The sequence below is a fragment of the Magnolia sinica genome, chromosome 5 (genome assembly GCF_029962835.1).
Source record: "Magnolia sinica isolate HGM2019 chromosome 5, MsV1, whole genome shotgun sequence".
Lineage (NCBI taxonomy): Eukaryota > Viridiplantae > Streptophyta > Magnoliopsida > Magnoliales > Magnoliaceae > Magnolia > Magnolia sinica.
The window spans coordinates 10,869,084-10,891,262 of record NC_080577.1 but is presented as its reverse complement, the minus strand read 5'-3'; the positions used below and the strand labels follow the sequence as shown (position 1 = coordinate 10,891,262).

At 38.9% G+C, this 22,179-nt stretch overlaps 1 non-coding gene across 1 annotated transcript; it reads right to left on the bottom strand.

Annotated features, from left to right (window-relative positions):
• Positions 1-21,874: 21,874 nt before the first annotated feature.
• On the bottom strand, positions 21,875-21,946 carry TRNAP-UGG (transfer RNA proline (anticodon UGG)). The gene has a single exon. It is a non-coding gene; the product is annotated as a tRNA-Pro (tRNA).
• Between the last annotated feature and the right edge of the window lie 233 nt (positions 21,947-22,179).

The following is a 22,179-nucleotide window of genomic DNA, read 5'->3' as shown; positions in this document are numbered from 1 at the left end:
ATACATAAAATATATCAAGGTGGGCCTTACACGGTTAGAGTAACACCCATGAAAGAGTTACCTAAATAGTGAAATGGTACTATAAGGTCACCTCATGGGAACTTCCCATGAGGTTAATCTGTGCGCCCCACCATGATGTATGTAGAACATCAACACCATGCATTTGATATATCCCCTTTAAGTCTAAAAATCAATTATATACAAAACTCAGGTGGGCCATAGCATCTAAAACTATGTGAAGACATTCCTAAAACATATAAAAGCATTTGGTGGGGCCCACATGAGTTTTGGATGTGTATGAAACTTGGTTTGACTCCTCATCCAAGTGGGACACATATAATGAATGGTTTGGATTTATGAACCACATCTAGGTGGGCCCAATAAATGATTATGAATGTTTTAATGGGAGGGTAACCCTCTTAACTATAGTATGTGGTGTGGCCCACCCAAGTCATGGATTGACTTTATTTTTAAGCTCGTGGCCCACCATGGAACGGTGTATCTGATTGATGGGGCAGATCCAAAGTTCAAGTGGACCCACCATAGAAAAGAGTGGCCACATTCCACCTAAACAGTGTGGAAACAGTGTTGAAAGATCATCTTATGGTATAAGTTAATACAGACATGGATGCGGTTGAAACTTGGTCTGATATCTCTCATCCAAGTGGGACAGACATAATGAGTGGGTTGGACATGTGAATCACATTTAGGCAGGCCCAATATATGATTATGAATGTTTTAAGGAAATCCTTCTCTACTACATTTAGGTGAGTTACTCGTTACTTTTACTAGAGTAAACTCTGTGGGGTTCACTGTTACTTATTTATTTTATCCACTCCATTCATCCATATTAACAGATAATTTGAGGTCTAAAGAACAAAAAGGGCCCGCCGCGATCTTTATTTGAGATTTAACCTGTTTATAAGTTAATACAAACATGGAATAAGGGAAAACATATATATTAGCTTGGTTGAAAACTTCTACGGCCCAAAGTAAGGTTTTAATGGTAGGCATTCAATCCCCACTGTTTTTTGTGATGGGGTCCACTCGAACTTTACTGCCTCATACTTTGCTCAATCACGAGAAGTTTTTAATATTGATATTCAATCAACACCATTTCATGTGGTGTGGTCCAAATAAAAACAAATTTCATATTGATTTGAAACTTTTGTGACCCCCAAAAGGGTTTCAATGTGTACGGAAATGGATTGGCTACTCCCCCTGACACCAGCCCCGTGGCTGGTGGTCGATGCTCTGTGGGCCCCATCATGATGTATGTGTTTCATCCTATCCGTTCATCCATTTTTACTGATCATTTTATAGCTTGATCCAAAAAATGAGAGGTATATAAATCTTAGATGGACCACACCACATGAAAACAATAGTGATTGGATATCCATCATTAAAATCCTCCTAAGGCCCACTGTATTGTTTATTTGACATCCAATAGGTTGATTAGGTCATACAGGCTCAGATGAAGGGAAAAAACAAAAATCAGCTTGATCCAAAACTTTTATGGCCCCAAAATGTTTTTCAATGGTCGATGCTCATTCAACATTGTTTCCTGTAATGTGGTCCACTTAAGATTGAGATATATCTCATTTTTTGTCTCACATCATAAAATGATCTGTAAAAATAGATGGACGGCATGGATGAAACACATACATCATGGCTAGTGTAAGGGGGAGTAGCCAATCCGTTTTCCACCGTGTACGGAAGTGGATTGTGTCCGATCCTGCCCAAACAATGTGGGCAGGGATCTGTGGGGCCCACCTTGATGTAATAGTGTAATCCACACCTTCCATCCATATTCAGATATTATTTTGTGGTCTGAAGCAAAAAATTAGGCGGAATTCATGTTTAAGTGGACCACAGTGGAGATTGAATGCCTACCGTTGAAAACTTCTTGTAGCTGCAAAAGTTTTGGATCAAGCTGATATTTGTGTTTTCACTTCATCCAGGTCTACACGACCTTATGAATAGGTTGGATGGTAAAAAATCATCATGGTGGCCCTTAAAAAGGTTTCAACAGTGGGTGACATTATCATTGCTTCTTCCGTCAGTGTGGTCCACTGGAGCTGTGGACCTATCTCATTTTTTTTTTATCATATTCTAAAGTGATCTAAGAAAAGGGATGAATGGCACAGATAAAGTCTTTACATCACGATGGGCCCCACAGATCCCTGCCCAGATGTTCATCGTCCGGGTGGGGGTAAGACGCAATCCGCTTCCCTCATTAGCTAATCTGCATTGCTCTCTCTCCCCCCAAAATAAAAAAATTCCCAAAATCGCGCTCTCTATCCCTAAAATTGAAAACCCCCCCAACTCAAAAAATCCCTAAAATCGTGCGCTCTCTACCCCCAAGATCCAGATCTCTTTCCTTCCCACTCTTTCTCCCCTCTCTCTCAGGCAATCAAATGATCACTGCCGGAAGCAGAGATCGCCCTATTTTGACAGCCACAATGGTACGGATGTTGACGCACAGTGGTCGACAGAGATTTGTTTTTGGGGAGGGGTTGCAATGGAGATTACCGGTTTTGAGATGAATGAGTAGAGAGATTTGGGCGTCCGGTAGAGGAATGGCTTGCTGTTGGGTGGATTTCAGCTATCTAAAGGTGTTTTTGTAACAAAGATGCAGAGATGGGTTGATGGTGATGCAGCAGAATGGCTTGATGGTGATGCAACGATGTAGAGATGGGCTTAGATGCCAAACCTGATCTGGTGAGCCGGGTGGTTGGTTGTGGTTGCATAATATCTTCTTCATGTTCATAACCTAATTCCTTCTTTTGTTTTGTTTTTTTCTTGTGGACCTTTGCTATAAACTTTTCTTGACTTTCCAAAGTGGGTGGGTATTGGGAGTAATGAACATCAAATTGGTGCTATTGTTTGGGCTATGGGTCATCCAAGAGGTGGTCCACTAATTGGACGGTTTGGATCCATGACAAAATATGCCAATCAAGGTTAATACCAGTTACTAAAATGGTACTCAACGCTCCTAAACCTTATCTTAAGAAAACTAATTAGTAATGAAGAGTACACTTACTACACTGATGAGCATTTCAAGTTTCTACAGGAGTTGTCTGAGGTTTTTTTTTTTTTTCTCCTACTGTTTGGCAGACCTGGTGCAAGTCCATCAGATACCCACAGTTTTGTTGTGGATTACTATTTGCAATCTTGAAATGCAGTGAATTTCCTGCCATCGGGTCATAAGTACAGTGATGAAAGATTAACATCAGCATTTCACATAGTAAAGGTGAATACCTGCTACAGTTGACAATTGACTCCATGGATTGAAAGCCTCCATTATGATTAGATAGATGGTGTGATGTGGTCCCTATTCTCTAACATTGATTTTCACATGGCTATTCTTAATTTTCCTTCATTTTGTGGAGCTAAACTAGTTATATGATTGATTCTTATTATCTATCGCATGCAGTTCTTTCAGTTGTCCTTCTATGGCATTTAACCAAATTCTCCATTTTTGTTATATAGTTATTTAAAAAATAAAAAATAAAAATCTGTTGAGCACAGCTAAAATGTTTTATTCAGTGCACTGGGTTGATATTGAAAATGTGGCATAACAGTCCATGATCTAGACTGTCATACGCTGGGTCACATTGTGGATCGGCAACAAACAGAGAAATGTCATTGATTGGATGATGCTAACCATGTAATCGCTAACCAATTACAAGATTTTCATAGAAAGCTCTTCATTTCTTTTCATGTGACTGGCCTCACATCTCTTTAGATTCTCAATATGATCAAGTGCATCTTGCAATTTCAATAGTTCATCCTACACCTTAGTTTCACACTGTTCTCGAATAAAAGTAACCTGCATAGCAATGGCTGATTCTTCAGTTTCTCTTTTATCACAGGCTTGGATACTCTCAGCATCTGCTCTGTCCTTGTGTTCTTTTAAATGGGTATTCTCAAACTCTTCTATTTTCAATATCTACTCAGAAAAGCCTGTAGGTAAGCACACTATGCTCATGCCACAACTTCATCAGCTCATTCTCATATTCCTGCAGCAATGATAACTGTGCAGCTTGTTAATGGTTAAAATATCTCTTATCGGTCTTACATGAGGCAGCCCACCATATCAATGGTCTGAATCACTGTAAATGGTTGCTGCATGTATGATGGGGGTTTGTACTTCACACGTAGCTTATTTTACAACATTTCCCATTTCTTGCTGTTCAAATACTGTTTCCTGATCATACATATGAGAGGGTCTTCCAAATGCCACATGCACCGATTCAACATTCAGCACGCAAGTCAAACCAAATCAATCCAAATCATGGGCTCTCACGTCAAATGCATCTTAAACCGAAATCTGCACTTATTCAACTTTCCAACTAGATGATTTGGATGGTTATATTTGTCTCAGTGTATGTCCCATTCACAATATCTATTAAGGTAGCATTGGAAAGAAATCAGCCATTTTTAAATAAAATGAGCAAAAAAATGAGGCAAATCCAAATCGAAAGTGAACCATACATCATGAAATGGTGGTTATTGAATGCTTGTAGGCCATAAACGTTTTGAAATTTAAATCTTGGTAGAATTTTAAATTATAAAGACTTTGTTGGTGACAACAGGTAAAGAAAGATTCATATTTACTTGTTACATTTGTTTTCTTTAACCTTCTTAAGAATTACTGTGATACCTTTTTTTATTTTTATTTTTTTTATTTTTTATCTTCTAGAACTACCTAATCCACAAAACAACTAGTTGTTTTCCAAGTCCAACATCCATATGAATTTTCTTTAGCATTTCCTTGACTAATATGGCTCCAAAACTATTCCTTATATTGTTCTTTGGACTCCTGGCTGAGCACTGGATGTTTAATTCATGTAGTGTCTTGTCGAGTACAATGCAACATTAACATCAATCTACTTCATGACTATCCTTTGTTTATTGTAATTAAGGAGTATCTAAGCAATCCTGTGTAAGTAAAGGTGGGAAAAGTAAGTAGCCCGACGGCAAACGTATCTCAGATTTTGGAGAAGGTTACTGAAAGCGAGAAGGTTAGCTTATCTGGAAACTTATGTGAAAAGTAATGTAAGCTTGAAATTTTATTTTCTGAATTAGTGCTTGAATATTGATAATCGTATTTGTAAATTAGATAATTAGTTACTCGTTTGAGGATGATGAATTTTTCAATTTCTTGGATGGATAATGAATGTATTTGTGAATGTAAATGAAAATAAAGAACTTATAATATATATATATATATATATATATATATATATATATATATATATATATATATATATATATATATATATATATATATATATATATATATATATGTGTGTGTGTGTGTGTGTGTGTGTTATCAATGGAGGATACCTTGTTTAGGGGGACATAAAATTCTTGTAGCTTATGGTATGGTGCCCCAATATTGGTTGTATGTTACTAGTATGTAGTAGATAAAATTAGGTTCAATAGTAGATAATAACCTAAACCTAAATATTCAATTGGGTGAAATTGTTGTCTGGCCCAAGTTCCTGATGAGAATTTGAATATTCAGTAGTTTTGTTTTACTTTTTGAACTCTAGGACATATTGTATGACGAAAACTTGATTATTCACTGAAATCCTTTTTTGATCAAGTTGCCTTTTTTATTTATTTAATCTTTAGCATCCTTTTTATTAATTATGGCTTGTTGTCATTTGTTTTTTATTAACCAAGTCACTAAAGGATTTCAATTTCAAATGTTACTGAAGTATGGATAGAACGTTGTCTGTTGTTGTAGTACGAGATGTAACAAGAATATACATTGATTGTGTATTTGAATTTTTTTAAATGCACCAACCAGAAACGATTTGAGACGACGTTCAATGATACTTTGTTAGATATGAAATTTATGACCTTTAGTTACTTGGTTAATTAAAAAGAACTACGTAGTGGCTTGATCCCAATCTGACTTTTTGGGTACGTAGGCAGCTGTTCGTAATGTACTAGAATATCGGTGCAGCCACAAATCTTTTTTCTCCTTTGAATTGTAACAGACTGTATCGGTTGCATTTTTCTCTGTCATACAGGTTGTGGCTATCAAAGATATAATATCACCTCCTTATAGGGAAACATTTAATGATGTGCACAGGTAAATTCATTTTTTCTTATTCCTTATATTGTTTTCCAGTTATATTTGTGTTGGTTTCAGAGTACAGGTAGCAATAGAAAGTGTTGGTCGATTGTGGCTTATGGACAAAAGGATGAGTAACCAACAATACGAATATGGGAGGCTTTTCCCAGGTATCCAAATACTTTTAGATATAATTATGTTGTTTTTAAATGTATTAGATCGAAATTGATCGAGCAGACCCGGATGTGCATCGGAGCTATCCGGATGTTGAGCGGGGGTCCCTGAAAGGTGGGAACTGCTGTTATGACTATGATGAAGCTGTCCATTTCCTATGGACAGCATTAGAATGACATTACTATTTGGACAGGCCATGTTTATGTATTAACTCAAAATTAATGGAGCAGACCCGGATGTGCGTCGGAGCTATCCGGATGTTGAGCGGGGGTCCCTAGAAGGTGGGAACCGCTGTTATGACCATGATGAAGCTGTCCATTTCCTATGGACAACATTGGAGGGGCCTGGGCATTTGAACATGCCGTGTTTATGTATTTGATCGAAATTAATGGAGCAGACCCGGATGTGCGTCGGAGCTATTCGGAAGAGCGGGGTTCCCTGGAAAGAGGGAACCGCTATTATGACCATGATGAAGCTGTCCATTTTTTATGGACAACATTGGAAGGGCCTGACCATTTGTGCCGGATGGCCGTGTTTATATCTGTATTTGCAGGGACCATACCCTTAACCTAAACCTAACCTAAAACCAAAACCTAAAAGCTAAACCTATAATCTATAACCTAAATCAAAACATATAATCAAAACCAAATCCCAAAACCCAAACCTAAACCTAAACCTAAACCTAAAACCTAAACTCAAATCCCTAAACCTAAACCTAAACTTAATCCTATTACCTAAACTCAATCCCTAAACCTTAACTTATAACCTAACCTAAACCTATACTTATAACCTAAAACTATTCTCAAATCCCAAAACCTATAACCTAAATCTAACCTTTCCCTAAACCTATAACCTAAACTCAATTCCCTAAACCTAAACCTAGACTTAAACCTAAACCTATAGCCTAAACTCAAATCCCTAAACCTTAACCTATAACCTAAACTTATACTTGTAACCTAAAACTATTCCCAAATCCCAAAACCTATAACCTAAACTTAAGCTTTCCCTAAACCTATAAGCTAAACTCAATTCCCTAAAGCTAAACCTACACCTAATTCTAATCTCAACTCCCTAACTTAAACCTAAACATAAACTTGAAAACTCAAACTTAAACCTAATCCTGAACCTGAACCCGATTTCCTAAACCTAAACCATAACCCATTTTCAAATCCAAAAACCTATAACCTAAACCTAAACCAAAACCAAAACCAAAACTTATAACCTAAACCCGAACCCATTCTCAAATCCCAAAACCTATAACGTAAACCAAAAGCAAAACCTATAACCTAAACCCGAACCCATTCTCAAATCCCAAAACCTATAACCTAAACATAAACCTTAACTTAAACCTATAACCTATAACCAAAACCCGAACCCATTCTTAAATCCCAAAACCTATAACCTAAACCTAAACCTTAACCTAAACCTATAACCTATAACATAAATCAAAACCTAAACCTAAAACCTAAACCTATAACCTATAACCTAAATCAAAACCACCTTTCCCTAAACCTTAACCTAAACCTAAACCTAAACCTATAACCTATAACCTAAACCTAAACCTAAAACCTAATGTATTCTCAAATCCCTAAACCTAAACCTACACCTAATCCTAATCTCAACTCCCTAACCTAAACCTAAACCTAAACTTGAAAACCAAAACCTAAACCCGATCCCGAACCCGAACTCGCTTTCCTAAACCTAAACCTTAACCTATTCTCAATTCCCTAAATCTATAGCTTATAACCTAAACTTAAACCTAAACCTAAACCTTAACCTAAACCTTAACCTAAACTTATAACCTATAGCATAAACCTAAGCTAAAACCTAAACCTGTAACCTATAATCTAAACCTAAACCTAAAACCTAAATGTATTCTCAAATCCTTAAACTTAAACCTAAACCTTAACCTAAACCTATAACCTATAGCCTTAACCTAAACATGTAACCTAAAACCTAAACCTAAACCTAAAACCTAAATGTATTCTCAAATCCCTAAACCTAAACCTATACCTAATCCTAATCTCAACTCCCTAACCTAAACCTAAACCTAAACTTGAAAATCAAAACCTAAACCCGATCCCGAACCCAAACCCGATTTCTTAAACCTAAACCTTAACCTATTCTCAATTCCCTAAACCTATTGCTTATAACCTAAACCGAAACCTAAACCTATACTTAAACCTAAACCTATAACCTATAACCTAAACATAAACCTAAAACCTAAATGTATTCTCAAATCCCTAAACCTAAACCTAAACCTACACCTAATCCTAATCTAAACACCCTAACCTAAACCTAAACCTAAACTTGATAACCCAAACCTAAACCCGATCCCGAACCCGAACTCGATTTCCTAAACCTAAACCTTAACCTATTCTCAATTCCCTAAACCTATTGCTTATAACCTAAACCGAAACCTAAAGCTATACCTAAACCTAAACCTAAACCTATAACCTATAACCTAAACATAAACCTAAAACCTAAATGTATTCTCAAATCCTTAAACCCAAACCTACACCTATTCCCAATCTCAACTCCCTAACCTAAACCTAAACCTAAACTTGAAAACTCAAACCTAAACCCGATCCCGAACCCAAACCCGATTTCCTAAACCTAAACATTAATGTATTCTCAAATCCCTAAACCTAAACCTACACCTAATCCTAATCTCAACTCCCTAACCTAAACTTAAACCTGAACTTCAAAATCCAAACCTAAACCCGATCCCGAACCCGAACCTGATTTCCTAAACCTAAACTTATTGCTTATAACCTAAACCGAAACCGAAACCTAAACCTATACCTTAACCTAAACCTAAACTTATAACCTATAACCTATAACCTAAACCTAAACCTAAAACCTAAATGTATTCTTAAATCCCTAAAACTAAACCTACACCTAATCCTAATCTCAACTCCCTAACCTAAACCTAAACCTAAACTTGAAAACTCAAACCTAAACCCGATCTTGAACTCGAACCCGATTTCCTAAACCTAAACCTTAACCTTAACCTATTCTCAATTCCCTAAACCTATAGCTTATAACCTAAACCTATACCTTAACCTAAACCTAAACTTATAACCTATAACCTATAACCTAAACCTAAACCTAAAACCTAAATGTATTCTCAAATCCCTAAACTTAAACCTAAACCTACACCTTATCCTAATCTCAACTCCCTAACCTAAATCTAAACCTAAACTTGAAAACCAAAACCTAAACCTGATCCCGAACCCGAACCCGATTTCCTAAACCTAAACCTTAACCTATTCTCAATTCCCTAAACCTATTGCTTATAACCTAAACATATACCTTAACCTAAACCTATAACCTATAACCTAAACATAAACCTAAAATCTAAATGTATTCTCAAATCCCTAAACCTAAACCTACACCTAATCGTAATCTCAACTCCCTAACCTAAACCTAAACTTAAACTTGAAAACTCAAACCTAAACCCGATCCCGAACCCGAACCTGATTTCCTAAACCTAAACCTTAACCTATTCTCAATTCCCTAAACCCATTGCTTATAATCTAAACCGAAACCTAAACCTATAACCTATAACCTAAACATAAACCTATAACCTAAATGTATTCTCAAATCCCTAAACCTAAACCTACACCTGATCCTAATCTCAACTCCCTAACCTAAACCTAAACCTAAACTTGAAAACTCAAACCTAAACCCGATCCCGAACCCGAACTCGATTTCCTAAACCTAAACCTTAACCTATTCTCAATTCCCTAAACCCATTGCTTATAACCTAAACCGAAACCTAAACGTATAACCTATAACCTAAACATAAACCTATAACCTAAATGTATTCTCAAATCCCTAAACCTAAACCTACACCTGATCCTAATCTCAACTCCCTAACCTAAACCTAAACCTAAACTTGAAAACTCAAACCTAAACCCGATCCCGAACCCAAACTCGATTTCCTAAACCTAAACCTTAATATATTCTTAAATCCCTAAACCTAAACCTACACCTAATCCTAATCCCAACTCCTTAACTTAAACCTAAACCTAAACTTGAAAACCAAAACCTAAACCGATCCCGAACCCGAACCCGATTTCCTAAACCTAAACTTTAACCTATTCTCAATTTCCTAAACCTATAGCTTATAACCTAAACCTAAATCTAAACCTAAACCTAAAACCTAAATGTATTCTTGAATCCCTAAACCTAAACCTACACCTAATCCTAATCTCAACTCCCTAACCTAAACCTAAACGTAAACTTGGAAAACCTAAAACTAAACCCGATCTTGAACCCAAACCCGATTTCCTAAACCTAAACCTTAACTTATTCTCAATTCCCTAAACCTTTATCTTGTAACCTAAACCTAAGCTTAAAGCTATACCTAAACTTGTAACCTATAACTTAAACCTAAACCTAAAACCTATTACTTATAAGCTAAACCTAAACCTAAACCTTAACCTAAACCTAAATGTATTTTCAAATCCCTAAACCTAAACCTACACCTAATCCTAATCTCAACTCCCTAATCCAAACCTAAGCCCGATCCCGAACCCGAACCCGATTTCCTAAACCTAAACGTTAACCTATAACCTAACATACCTAAACCTATTACCTGTACTTATAACCTAAACCTATAACCTAAACATAAGCCTAAAACCTAAACCTAAACCTAAAATCGAAATGTATTTTCAAATCCTTGAACCTAAACCTACACCTAATCCTAATCTCAACTCCCTAACCTAAACTTATACCTAAACTTGATAACCCAAACCTAAACCCGATCCCGAACTCGGACCCGATTTCCTAAACCTAAACCTTAACCTTAACCTATTCTCAATTCCCTAAAGCTATAACCTATAGACTATAACCTATAACTAAAGCCTAAACCTTAACCTAAACCTAAACCTAAACCAAAACCAAAACCTATAACCTAAACCTAAACCAAAACCTATAACCTAAACTTATAACCTATAACCCAAAACCTAATCCTAAACCTAAACCTAAAACCTAACACCTAAAACCTAAAACCTAAACCTAAACCTATTTTAATGATTAGTTTTATTTTTAAAAAGTGCTTACTTTTTTGGAAGAAGTTTATGCAATTCTTCATGATTCTGAATTATAATGTTTTGTTGGTTTAATATTTTTTTTTCAGGTGAAAGACAAAAAGAAAATTGTTGCTGATTTTTTTTCTTTTTTTATTTATGATGTTAAACTTATATGTATTTATGTGTGGATGAATGTAATGTGGATAAGATTGCTTGTGTTTGGAGGGATGTAGTTTATGTTTGGATGAATGTAGTTTATGTTGGATTTACATAGTTTGGGTTTAGATGGATGTAGTTTATGTTTGAATGAATGTAGTTTATGTTGGATTTACGTAGTTTAGGTTTAAATGGATGTGAATGTGATGAATATGATGAAATATATTATATAACAGGTGTATATCAGGAAGAATATGATGATGTAACAGGTGTATATTGACCCTTTTTTAAGACGGTCCATGACTGTCCTTTTTAAGGACGGTCTGTGGCCGTCCTTTTAAAGAATGGTCTGTGGCCCTCCTTTGAAGGCCCATAAGAGACGGACTATGACAGTCCTTTTTAAGGACGGTCTATGGCCGTCCTTTAAAGGCTTATCAGAGACAGTCTACGACAGTCTTTTGAAAGGACAGTCGAGGGCCGTCCTTTAAAGGCTCATAAGAGACTGTCCGAGACCGTCCATTTTAAGGACAGTTCACGACCGTCCTTTTTTAGGATAGTCCATGACCGTCCTTTAAGTAATACGACACGTCAAAATTTGACGGCCCTTGCGACGGTCCATGACCGTCCTTTTTGGTCATTTAAGACGGTTTTGGACCGTCCTTTTTTCGTAGTTTTGGCATAGTGTACAAATAAAAGACTGGGGCGCACCTATCATATAGAAGATGAACAAGCTAAACAAGAGAAACCAAAAAATTAGGAGACAGACAGAGGGGCAGCTGGGCCAGGGGCGAAGGGAAGGGAAGTTAGCCTATCCTTGTCTTGTGTTTGCTGAGCCGAATTTGACCCACACTGGCCTTGTTACGAAGCAAAAATCCTTTGATACGCCTTGGAAGGTCAGCTGAGTTGAGGAAGATTCTATCAGGGGTGCCGCTGCTAGCAATATTGGCGAGGCCATCCGCCATAGAATTACCTTCCCTGAATGTGTGGCTAAAAGTGAGGTTAAGGGACTATTTGATTTGATGATCGCATCAAGGATGTACCACAACTTCCAACGACATGAGGCTGATTGGTTGGAGACAGCTTCAAAGAGGACACGAGAGTTGGTTTCAACGATAATTGATCTGAGCCCCAAGTCCTTGCATAAATTGAGGCCAACAACCATCGCACGGGCTTCGACTTGCATGTTCGAGATCTGACCGAACGAGTGGTGAAAAGTAAAAATAAAGTTGCCGGCGTGGTCCCGACAAACACCTCCACTACCACCAGGGCTAGGATTTCCTCGCGCGGAGCCATCAATATTTAATTTAATCCAATTCACAGCTGGATATAGCCAACGAATGCCTGTAGCCTTGCTAGCTGCCAAATGGGAGGGGGGCGAGAACCTGGAAAATCCTTGCACAACTAGCTTGGACCAAACCACAGGTTGAACGTTTAGGAGATGGGAACCAATTTCAAGAAGCCATTTACAAACTCTATTAATAATATCAGATGCTATGAAAGGACGGTTTTCAAACTTGGCACCATTCCTCCCTAGCCAGATTTCCCAGACGATGAAAAGCGGGGCGAGGCCACTAATGGTTCGACGGAGGGAGGAAGAAGAAGCAACTGCAAACCATTGGTTGATGCGCTCCTGGATGGTGTGAGAATGGTTGAGTTGGATTTGGTATAAATTGACAAAGTGGTTCTAGACGAGAGACGCAACATGGCTATGACTGAGCAGGTGGTTGAGATCTTTAGCTTGGTTAGTGGGGAGGGCCGAAGCTGCACTGGGATTGTTGGGATTGGGGGGAGGAGGCTGATGGTGAGGTGGGTTGGCAGCCGTAGGTGAATTTGTAAATGGAGGGGAATGGGAATAGGCATTGGAAGTTGACATGGATTCGTCAGAAGCTGAATCGCAACACACATAGCAAGATGCTAGACTGATCCCAATATGTTGGATGGTCACGTCTACAGGGATGGCTATATGCATGACTTTCCATAGAAAAATAAAAATTTTGGGGGGGATGCATTTGTTCCACGCCCAGATGGACCAGCGCTGCTTGGGCCTGGCTGCTCGAAGCAAGTTCCAGGCAGATTTCGAGGAGAAGTTTCCATTGGGAGAGAGATTCCAGGAGAGCTTGTCCCTTCTATTGGATAAAAAGATACTGCTGTCTTGGATCGATCGGATAATCTGATGGGGGAGGAAGCTGTCTGCTTGGGTTAGGTTCCAAATGCCAGAAGAGTCCCAGAAGTCTGAGAGAAGAGTTGTTGTACCTTGAGGCTGAGGTGGGGGAGATGCCATGCTGATGAGAAGGCCCTGACCTGTCCAGTTGTGAAGCTAAAACTGAATATTGCCTGAACCGACCAGCCATCTAGAGTTGAGGATGGTGAAGGGGAGGGAGGTTTTGATGTCCTTCCAAATGCTAGAGCCATAGTTTCTAGTAGGGCTGAGAGATAGTAGAAATTTCTGGAGGTATCTGGCAGCAAAAAAATTAGCCCATTGTGATTTCCCTTCAATCAACCTCCAATCCATCTTGCAGCGGAAGGCCTGCATAGTGTCGTTGATCCGGCATATTCCTAGGCCACCTTTAGATTTGGGATAATAGATCTCGGGCTAGCTGACCCAGTGATGCTTTTTAATCCCTTCTGTTGTCCCCCAGAAGAATGAAGCGAAGGATTTCTCTATGTGCTTCGAAGCTAGCTTTGGAATGTTGATCGCTGAGATGATGTGCATGGGCATGCTTGAGAGAATATGATTGATGAGAGTTAGCTTGGCTGTCTGGTTCAAAAGTTTGACCTTCTAGCCAGCGATCCTAAGATCAATCTTATGGAGAACGGGGAGAAGGTGTTGGTACCGAATTCTCCCTTTGGTGAGAGGAACTCCGAGGTAGACAATGGGGAGGGTTGAACGCTGGAATCCAGTGATGCTTGAAACCTGTCTAGCTTTTGCTAGGGAAGCCTTCTTGGGGAGAATGAAACAACTCTTGGAGGGGTTCATACATTGCCCTGACGCCTTCTCATAGGAATGGATGAAGGAGAGTGCAGAGCGGATCGAGGAATTCCTGCCATTCAAGAAGATAATTGTATCATCAGCAAATAGAAGATGGGATATAATGGGGCAGCTTGAAAGGAGTTTGTAAGGAAGGCAGCTCCGTGTGAGAAAGAGATCTTTAATGCCTCGACTCAGAACCTCAACAGCGATGATGAATATGGCAGGGGGTAAAGGATCTCCTTGGCGGAGGTCCCTAGAAGATTGAAAGGAGTCAAACGATTCCCCATTGATAATGATGGAGAACCAGCTCCCTACCCAACATTGTTTAGCTAACTGGATCCAATCGGGGTGAAATCCGAATTTGAGGAGAGCAGCATCAATGAAAGGCCATTCCATTCTATCATAAGCCTTTTCCATATCGAGCTTGAAAATGATGTTCCCTCCACAAACTTTCCGGTCGATATAATTGGCCATTTCAGAGGCTATGGAGATGCTTTCACCAATGGACCTGTTCTTGACGAAGGCACTCTGTTCATCAGAAATAATTGATGGGAGGATCTTAGCTAGCTTGGTAGCTAGGAGCTTGGAAAGGATCTTTTGGATACAATTACACAAACTGATTGGACGATAATCGGAAAAAGATGAAGCGTTTAACTTCTTGGGGATGAGAAAAATGGATGTGCAGTGAAAAGCTCTTAGGGTCGGGCTTCCCTTGAAAAAATCGATCGCAGCTTGAAGGATATCATCTTGGATGATGTCCCAGCAAGAGGTGAAAAATCCTCCTGAGAACCCATCCGGGCCCAGCGCACTATCCGACGGGATAGCAAAGACAACATTCTTAACCTCATCCAGAGCGGGAGGGTGCAGTAGGTGAGAGTTCATGGAGCTTGAAATTAAGGACGTAATGCATTCGAGCAGGCTATCATGAATTTGAGAAGTTCTGGAAGTGAAGCTGTCAGAGAAAAATTTAATTGTTGCAGCACCGATATCAGAAACAGATTGAATTGTTTGACCCGAGGGGAGAAGGATGGAGTTTATGGACGATCTTCTCCTCTTATCCAAAACAGAGGCATGGAAAAACTTGGTGTTGCGATCGCCATCTTTCAGCCATGAGATCCTAGATCTCTGTTTCCAAAAAATCTCTTCCTAGAAGAGAGCTTTCTTGAGGGATGCATGAGCTAGATTGAGGCTAATTCGGTCTTCATCAGATCTAGAGTGAAGTAGGTTGGCCTCAGCGACAATGATCTGATCTTCTGCGATCTTGATGTTTTGGAAAATGTTGCCAAATACACTGTGGTTCCAGCCACGCAGGGCTGATTTCAGTCCTTTTAATTTAAGATGCAATTTGACAAGCGGAGTAGCTTGGATATCTTGCTGCCAGGAATCTACAACTAACCTGTGGAAATCATCATGAAACACCCACATGTTTTGGAATTTAAAGGGTCTAGGGCCATTACCTCTCGGCGCTCCGTGGGAGAGAATCAAAGGGGAGTGGTCGGAGAATACCCGGGGTAAGTGCTCCACTTTGGTGGTCGGATAAGATCGAAGCTAGTCGGCATTAAAGAGTAGTGTAATTTAAAAGGGCACTTGTAGTGTAATTTAAAAGGGCACTTTTGTCTTTTCACCTTGGTGAAAAATGTCTATGTAAGAGAGCTCTATAGTCCGTTTGTAATCAAGTCATTAAGCTTGTAAGCAACAGTTGAGTAGCAAAGTTTCTTTGCTCATTTTTCACGTGTCCAGTGAGTTCAAATCTAAGGCTTTGTAAAGCCAAGAAAGGCTCTGGCTTATAAAGCCATCAAACTGGTATCAGAGTTTAGTTGTTTTTTCGGAAAAAATTTCGAGCAGGTTTTTCAGCTAAGTACGGATTTTTTTTCTAAAGAAAAAGATCTGTTCAAAGCCTAGTTCCTTTTCTAGAAGAAGTTTTCAGTTTTTTTTTTCCAGCCAAGTACATATTTCTTTGAAAAAAAATCTGTTTGAAAAAATCAGATTGCAATTTTTTTTTTGAGTTCCCTTGTTGAAGTTGCCAGCGCTTTTTCAGCCAAAAAAACATCTGTTTAAAAAAAATAAAAATAATAAAATCAGAATTCAGAAGTTTTTTCCAGCTAAAAAAAATAAATATGTTTTTAAAGAAATTAGATCTTGTATTCCATACTTCTCTCCCTTCAGTTAAAAAAAAAATCAGCCATTCCTTCCTTTAAAAATAGAAAAGATGGCCAGCACAATCCAGCCGCAGGTTCCTAAGTTGTCAAAGGACAACTATGAAAGGTGGTACATCTAAATGAAGGCGTTGTTCGAGTCGCAAGAACTAGGGAGATCGTCACCAATGAGTATGTAGAACCCACTATGGAGGAAGAAGCTGCCTTCACCAATGAAGAAAAGACCTCTCTAGAAAATCAAAGGAAGAAAGACAACAAGGCTTTGTTCCTCCTCTATCAAGGGTTGGATGAATCAACCTTTGAAAAGATTTCTGATGTAACATCAAGCAAGCAAGCTTGAGATACCCTTGACACCATCTTCAAGAGTGTTGATCGAGTGAAGAGGGCTCGCCTTCAAACATTAAGAGCTGAATTCGAAGCGTCGCACATGAAGGAAGGTGAAAGTATTTCTGACTACTTTTCACGTCTAATTGTTATTATTGACAATTTAAAAAGAAATGGTGAAAAAGTTAAAGACATACGTGTCATGAAAAAGCCCTTGCGATCTCTCATAACCAAGTTTGAGCATGTGGTTGTGGTGATCGAAGAATCAAAGGACTTGGAAAAACTGTCCATTGAAGAACTGATGAGATCGTTGTAAGTGCATGAGCAACGAATGCAAAAGAATGCTGGTTTAATGCTTGAACATGCCTTAAAGTCTAAGTTGACTCTAAATGAACAAAAGAATGGCCATACACAACGAGGGGGTCGTGGCACTAGCAATCGTGCAAGAGGCAGAGGGCGTGGATATCATCTAAGTCATCAACAAAATCAACAAAAGTTTATCAGTTTTCGTGGAAGAGGAAATGGTAGAGGCCGGTTCATACATGGTCGTGGAAACACAAAGAATGTTCAACGCCACAATTGCAAGAAATTCGACCATTATGCCTCTGAGTGTTGGAGCAAAGTGGATTAAGATGAACGATCTAACTATGCTGAAGCATCACACCATGAACAAGAAGACTCCACACTCCTCCTCGCACAAGAAAAGGCATGTGAATGGCCAGATGTGTGGTATCTTGACACTGGTGCAAGTAATCATATGAGTGGTAACAAAGAACTGTTCGTGGAACTCACAGAAGGAGTTCGTGGCGACGTGAGTTTTGGCGACTCATCAAAGGTACATATGATAAGCAAAGGAAAAGTTAAAATCTAATAGAAGAATGGTGAGCCAAATTATATCTCTAATATATATTACATACTAAACATGAAAAATAACATCCTCAGTATCGGCCAACTCCTTGAGAAGGGGTATGTTATACACATGGAGAACTATTCTCTCTTTATAAGAGATGCTCAAAGAAGACTTGTGGCTCAAGTCCAAATGGTGAAGAATCGCATGTTTCAGTTCCATATTAACACAAAGGCTGAGAAGTGTCTCTATAGAATCGTGAAGAATGATTCATGGAGATGGCATCTTCGCTTTGGGTACATTCATTTCAGTGGCCTTAAACTTTTATCCTCATCAAGCATGGTGCATAACTTGCCGGCTATTGAAGCTCCAGAACATGTGTATGAGGCGTGCACACTCGGCAAGTAACAAATGAACTCTTTTCCAAGTGGAGTGTCTAGAAGAGTAAAGGAACCACTTCAGTTGGTTCACACTAATATTTGTGGACCACTTGAAACACCCTGTCTTGGAGGTAATAAATACTTTATTACCTTTATTGATAAATTCAGCAGAAAACTTTGGGTGTATTGCATCAAAGAAAAATCTTCTGCTTTCACTATCTTTAAAATTTTCAAAGCTCGTGTTGAAGTTGAAAGTAGTCACAAAATTAAAGCACTCAGATCTGACAGAGGTGGAGAGTACACCTCAAATGCATTTTGAGATTTTTGTAGGGAACAAGGCATCAAGCAACAACACACTGTAGCCTACACGCCACAACAGATGACATTGTGGAACGAAAGAACCGCACCATCCTCAACATGACAAGAACCATGCTCAAAGAGAAAGACCCGCGAAAGAGCTTCTGGGCAGAGGCAGTTGCATGTACTGCCTACCTGCTTAATCGATGTCCAACCAAGAGTGTCAGAAACATGACACCACAAGAGGCATGAAGTGGCTACAAACCGAGCGTGGAGCACCTAAGGATTTTTGGGTGTGTCGCCTACGCTCAAGTTTCAGAAGCAAGAAGAAGGAAGCTTGATGATCGAGGTGAAAAATGCATATTCATCGGATACAGTGAAGGATCTAAAGCCTACAAGCTCTACAATCCACTAACCAATAAAGTAGTGGTAAGTAGAGATATAGTCTTTACTGAGGAAGAAGCTTGAAAATGGAACGATGAAGAATCGACTAAAGATATTCTAGTCGAAACAAAAGAACATGAAGAAAGGCATGACCGTCAAGAGCAAACGCCCGCAACACCTTCTTCGGCCACATCATAGTTCACAGAAGTTCAGGAGTACATTCCATCACTCCTGAAAGCACTCCATCAAGTCAAAATTCGTCCAGCTCGTCCTCACCCATGGCACCTATAAAAATGAAAAGCTTAAGCGACATTTATGAGCAAACTTAAGAGGTCAATCTTTTCTACCTGTATGCAGATCATGAGCCTCTGACGTTTCAGGAGGCCATAAAAGAAGAATGTTGGAGAATTACTATGAAAGAAGAAATTCATGCCATTGAGAAAAATGAAACATGGGAACTGACTATGCTTCCTAATGGCCAGAAAACCATTGGCGTCAAATGGGTGTACAAGATCAAGCAAAATGCTGATGGTGAGATCGATCGTTACAAGGAAAGACTCGTAGTAAAGGGCTATAAACAGAAGTACAGGGTGAACTATGAAGAAGTCTTCGCTCCTGTTGCTCGCCTTGACACTGTGAGGATGATTATCTCCCTTGCAGCCCATCACAGTTGGATGATCTAGCAACTGGATGTAAAATTTACATTCCTTAATGGAATTCTGGAAGAAGAGGTCTATGTTGATCAGCCTGAAGGCTTTATTATGCAAAGGGAGGAACCCAAAATGTATTGACTGAAGAAAGCCCTCTATGGGTTGAAGCAAGCTCCACGTGCTTGGAATGCACGCATCGACAACTATCTTCAAGAGAACGGCTTCGCCCAATATCCATATAAGCATGCAGTTTACATTAAGAAGAATGCTTATGGCGATATGCTTATAGCATGCCTGTATGTTGATGATTTGCTGTTTACAGGAAACGGCCGACTGATGTTTGATGAATTCAAGAAGGCAATGTTTAAGGAGTTTGAGATGACCGACGGAGGTCTGATGTCCTTTTTTCTGGGCATTGAAGTGAAGTAACAATATGGTGGCATCTATATATCTCAGAAGAAGTATGCCAAGGAATTGCTTGAAAAGTTTAAGATGGTCCATTGCAATACCGTAAACACGCCTATAACAACAGGCTTAAAACTGGCAAAGGACGGAGAAGGAAGAAGCGTTGACTCGACTATGTTCAAGAGTCTGATTGGAAGCCTAAGGTACCTCACAATCATAAGTCTGGATATCGTCTACAGTATTGGGCTTCTAAGTAGGTACATGGAAGCATCAAAAGAATCATACTGGCTAGCTGTAAAAAGAATCCTCAGGTACGTTAAAGGAATAATGGAATTCGGTCTTTTCTATCCATACGATGATGAAGCAATATTGTATGGATACTCAGACAGTAATTGGGGAGGTGACCAAGATTAAAGAAAGAGCACCACTGGTTATGTATTCTATCTCGGAACAACTGCTTTCACATGGAATTCGAAAAAGCAAAGTATGGTCGCCCTGTCCACATGTGAAATAGAGTACGTAGCAGCATCATCCACTGTTGGTGAGGGAATTTGGTTGAGAAACCTACTAAAGGAGCTGAAGCAGTCGCAGGAAGGATCCACAGTCATATATGTGGATAACAAGTCAGCAATTGAGCTAACCAAAAATCCAGTGCAACATGGAAGAAGCAAACACATTGATACCTAATACCATTTTCTGAGAGATCATGTGAAGCAGAAAACAATGAAATTAGAGTATTGTCATACTACGGAACAGGTGGCGGATATTTTCAGAAAGGCATTGCCAACAGATGCATTCAAACAACTAAAAACGATGCTCGGAGTGAAGCCGGTTTTGGTTTGAAGGGGAGCGTTGGAAGTCCAAACCAATCCGGTGCATCTTCCCCACTGTCCGTTAGATTCTCAAGGAGAGTAAATGTTGGAGGAAGCTTCCAGCAACCAGGTGCATTCCTCCATGCGGCTGTTCAGTTTCAGATTCCTTGAAAATGTAGAATCTTTTAATATTTCTTTTGGTGTTTGTTACAGTAGTTAATACCATGCCCCTATAGTGTAATTTAAAAGGGCATTTTTGTCTTTTCACCTTGGTGAAAAATGTCTATATAAGAGAGCTCTTATAGTCCATTTGTAATCAAGTCAGTAAGCTTGTAAGCAACAGTTAAGTAGCAAAGTTTCTCTTCTCATTTTTCACGTGTCCAGTAAGTTCAAATCTAAGGCTTTGTAAAGCCAAGAAAAGCTCTGGCTTATACAGCCATCAGGTCAGAGGATCTTTTGAAAATTGAGAGAGAGAGAGAGAGAGAGAGAGAGAGAGAGAGAGAGAGAGAGAGAGAGAGAGAGAGAGAGAGAGAGAGAGAGAGAGAGAGATGTCACTACGGTAACTTAAATTACATCATTTTACGTTGTTAAACTAATCATGGCAATTCATTTCAATAGTGAATCCAAACACAACCCAAGATCTATGTATAGATAAAAATAGGTAAATATTGAAAGAGAGATTCTATCCTAATATAATAACACATTTAATACGAGACAAAGCAGCAATCCTTGAATTTCATAAAATATTAGCTTGCCCATGTGAGACTTGCACATACAAATCTCAAATCAAACAAGTATTAAAAGCAAAGGAGAGAGATGGATGGAGACGTTTCTTATTTCAACTTTTGATGTCATTTATGTGTAATCTTGTTTATGTGAGGATAAAAACAAGAAAAATAATTTGGTTGAATTCAACTTAAGGCCTCTCCCAAACACCCAAAGCAAGAATCATACTACAAGACCAAATGCCATATGCATCATAAAGAAAGAATTATGGTAATGTCATTACAGAACTACAGAAATTACAAAGAGAAGGCATGCCTAGTTCACAACCCAAGTACAGGAATTATGAAGTATTGCCAAGAATAGTAATCTTTTGAGAGAGAGAGAGAGAGAGAGAGAGAGAGAGAGAGAGAGAGAGAGAGAGAGAGTTGAGCAGAAAAACTAAAAGATTTACTCATATTGGAAGGGGCATTCCGAGAATCGAACTCGGGACCTCTCGCACCCAAAGCGAGAATCATACCACTAGACCAAATGCCCTATTAGTGTTATAAATATACTTTTAAGGTACCTGACATTTGAAGCATGCAATCAGAGGTGTTGATTTTCGTTTAGTCTAAAGAGATTATCAATAGGAGATATTACTAGTTCCCTCCTGCTTAGTATGAACTATTATCAACTGCCAAGAATAATCTGTGGGGGTTTAATAAACAACAATCTTGCTATCAATCCCTTCCAGTACTATTGATTTTCAGCATAATTAAGGTCTTGAA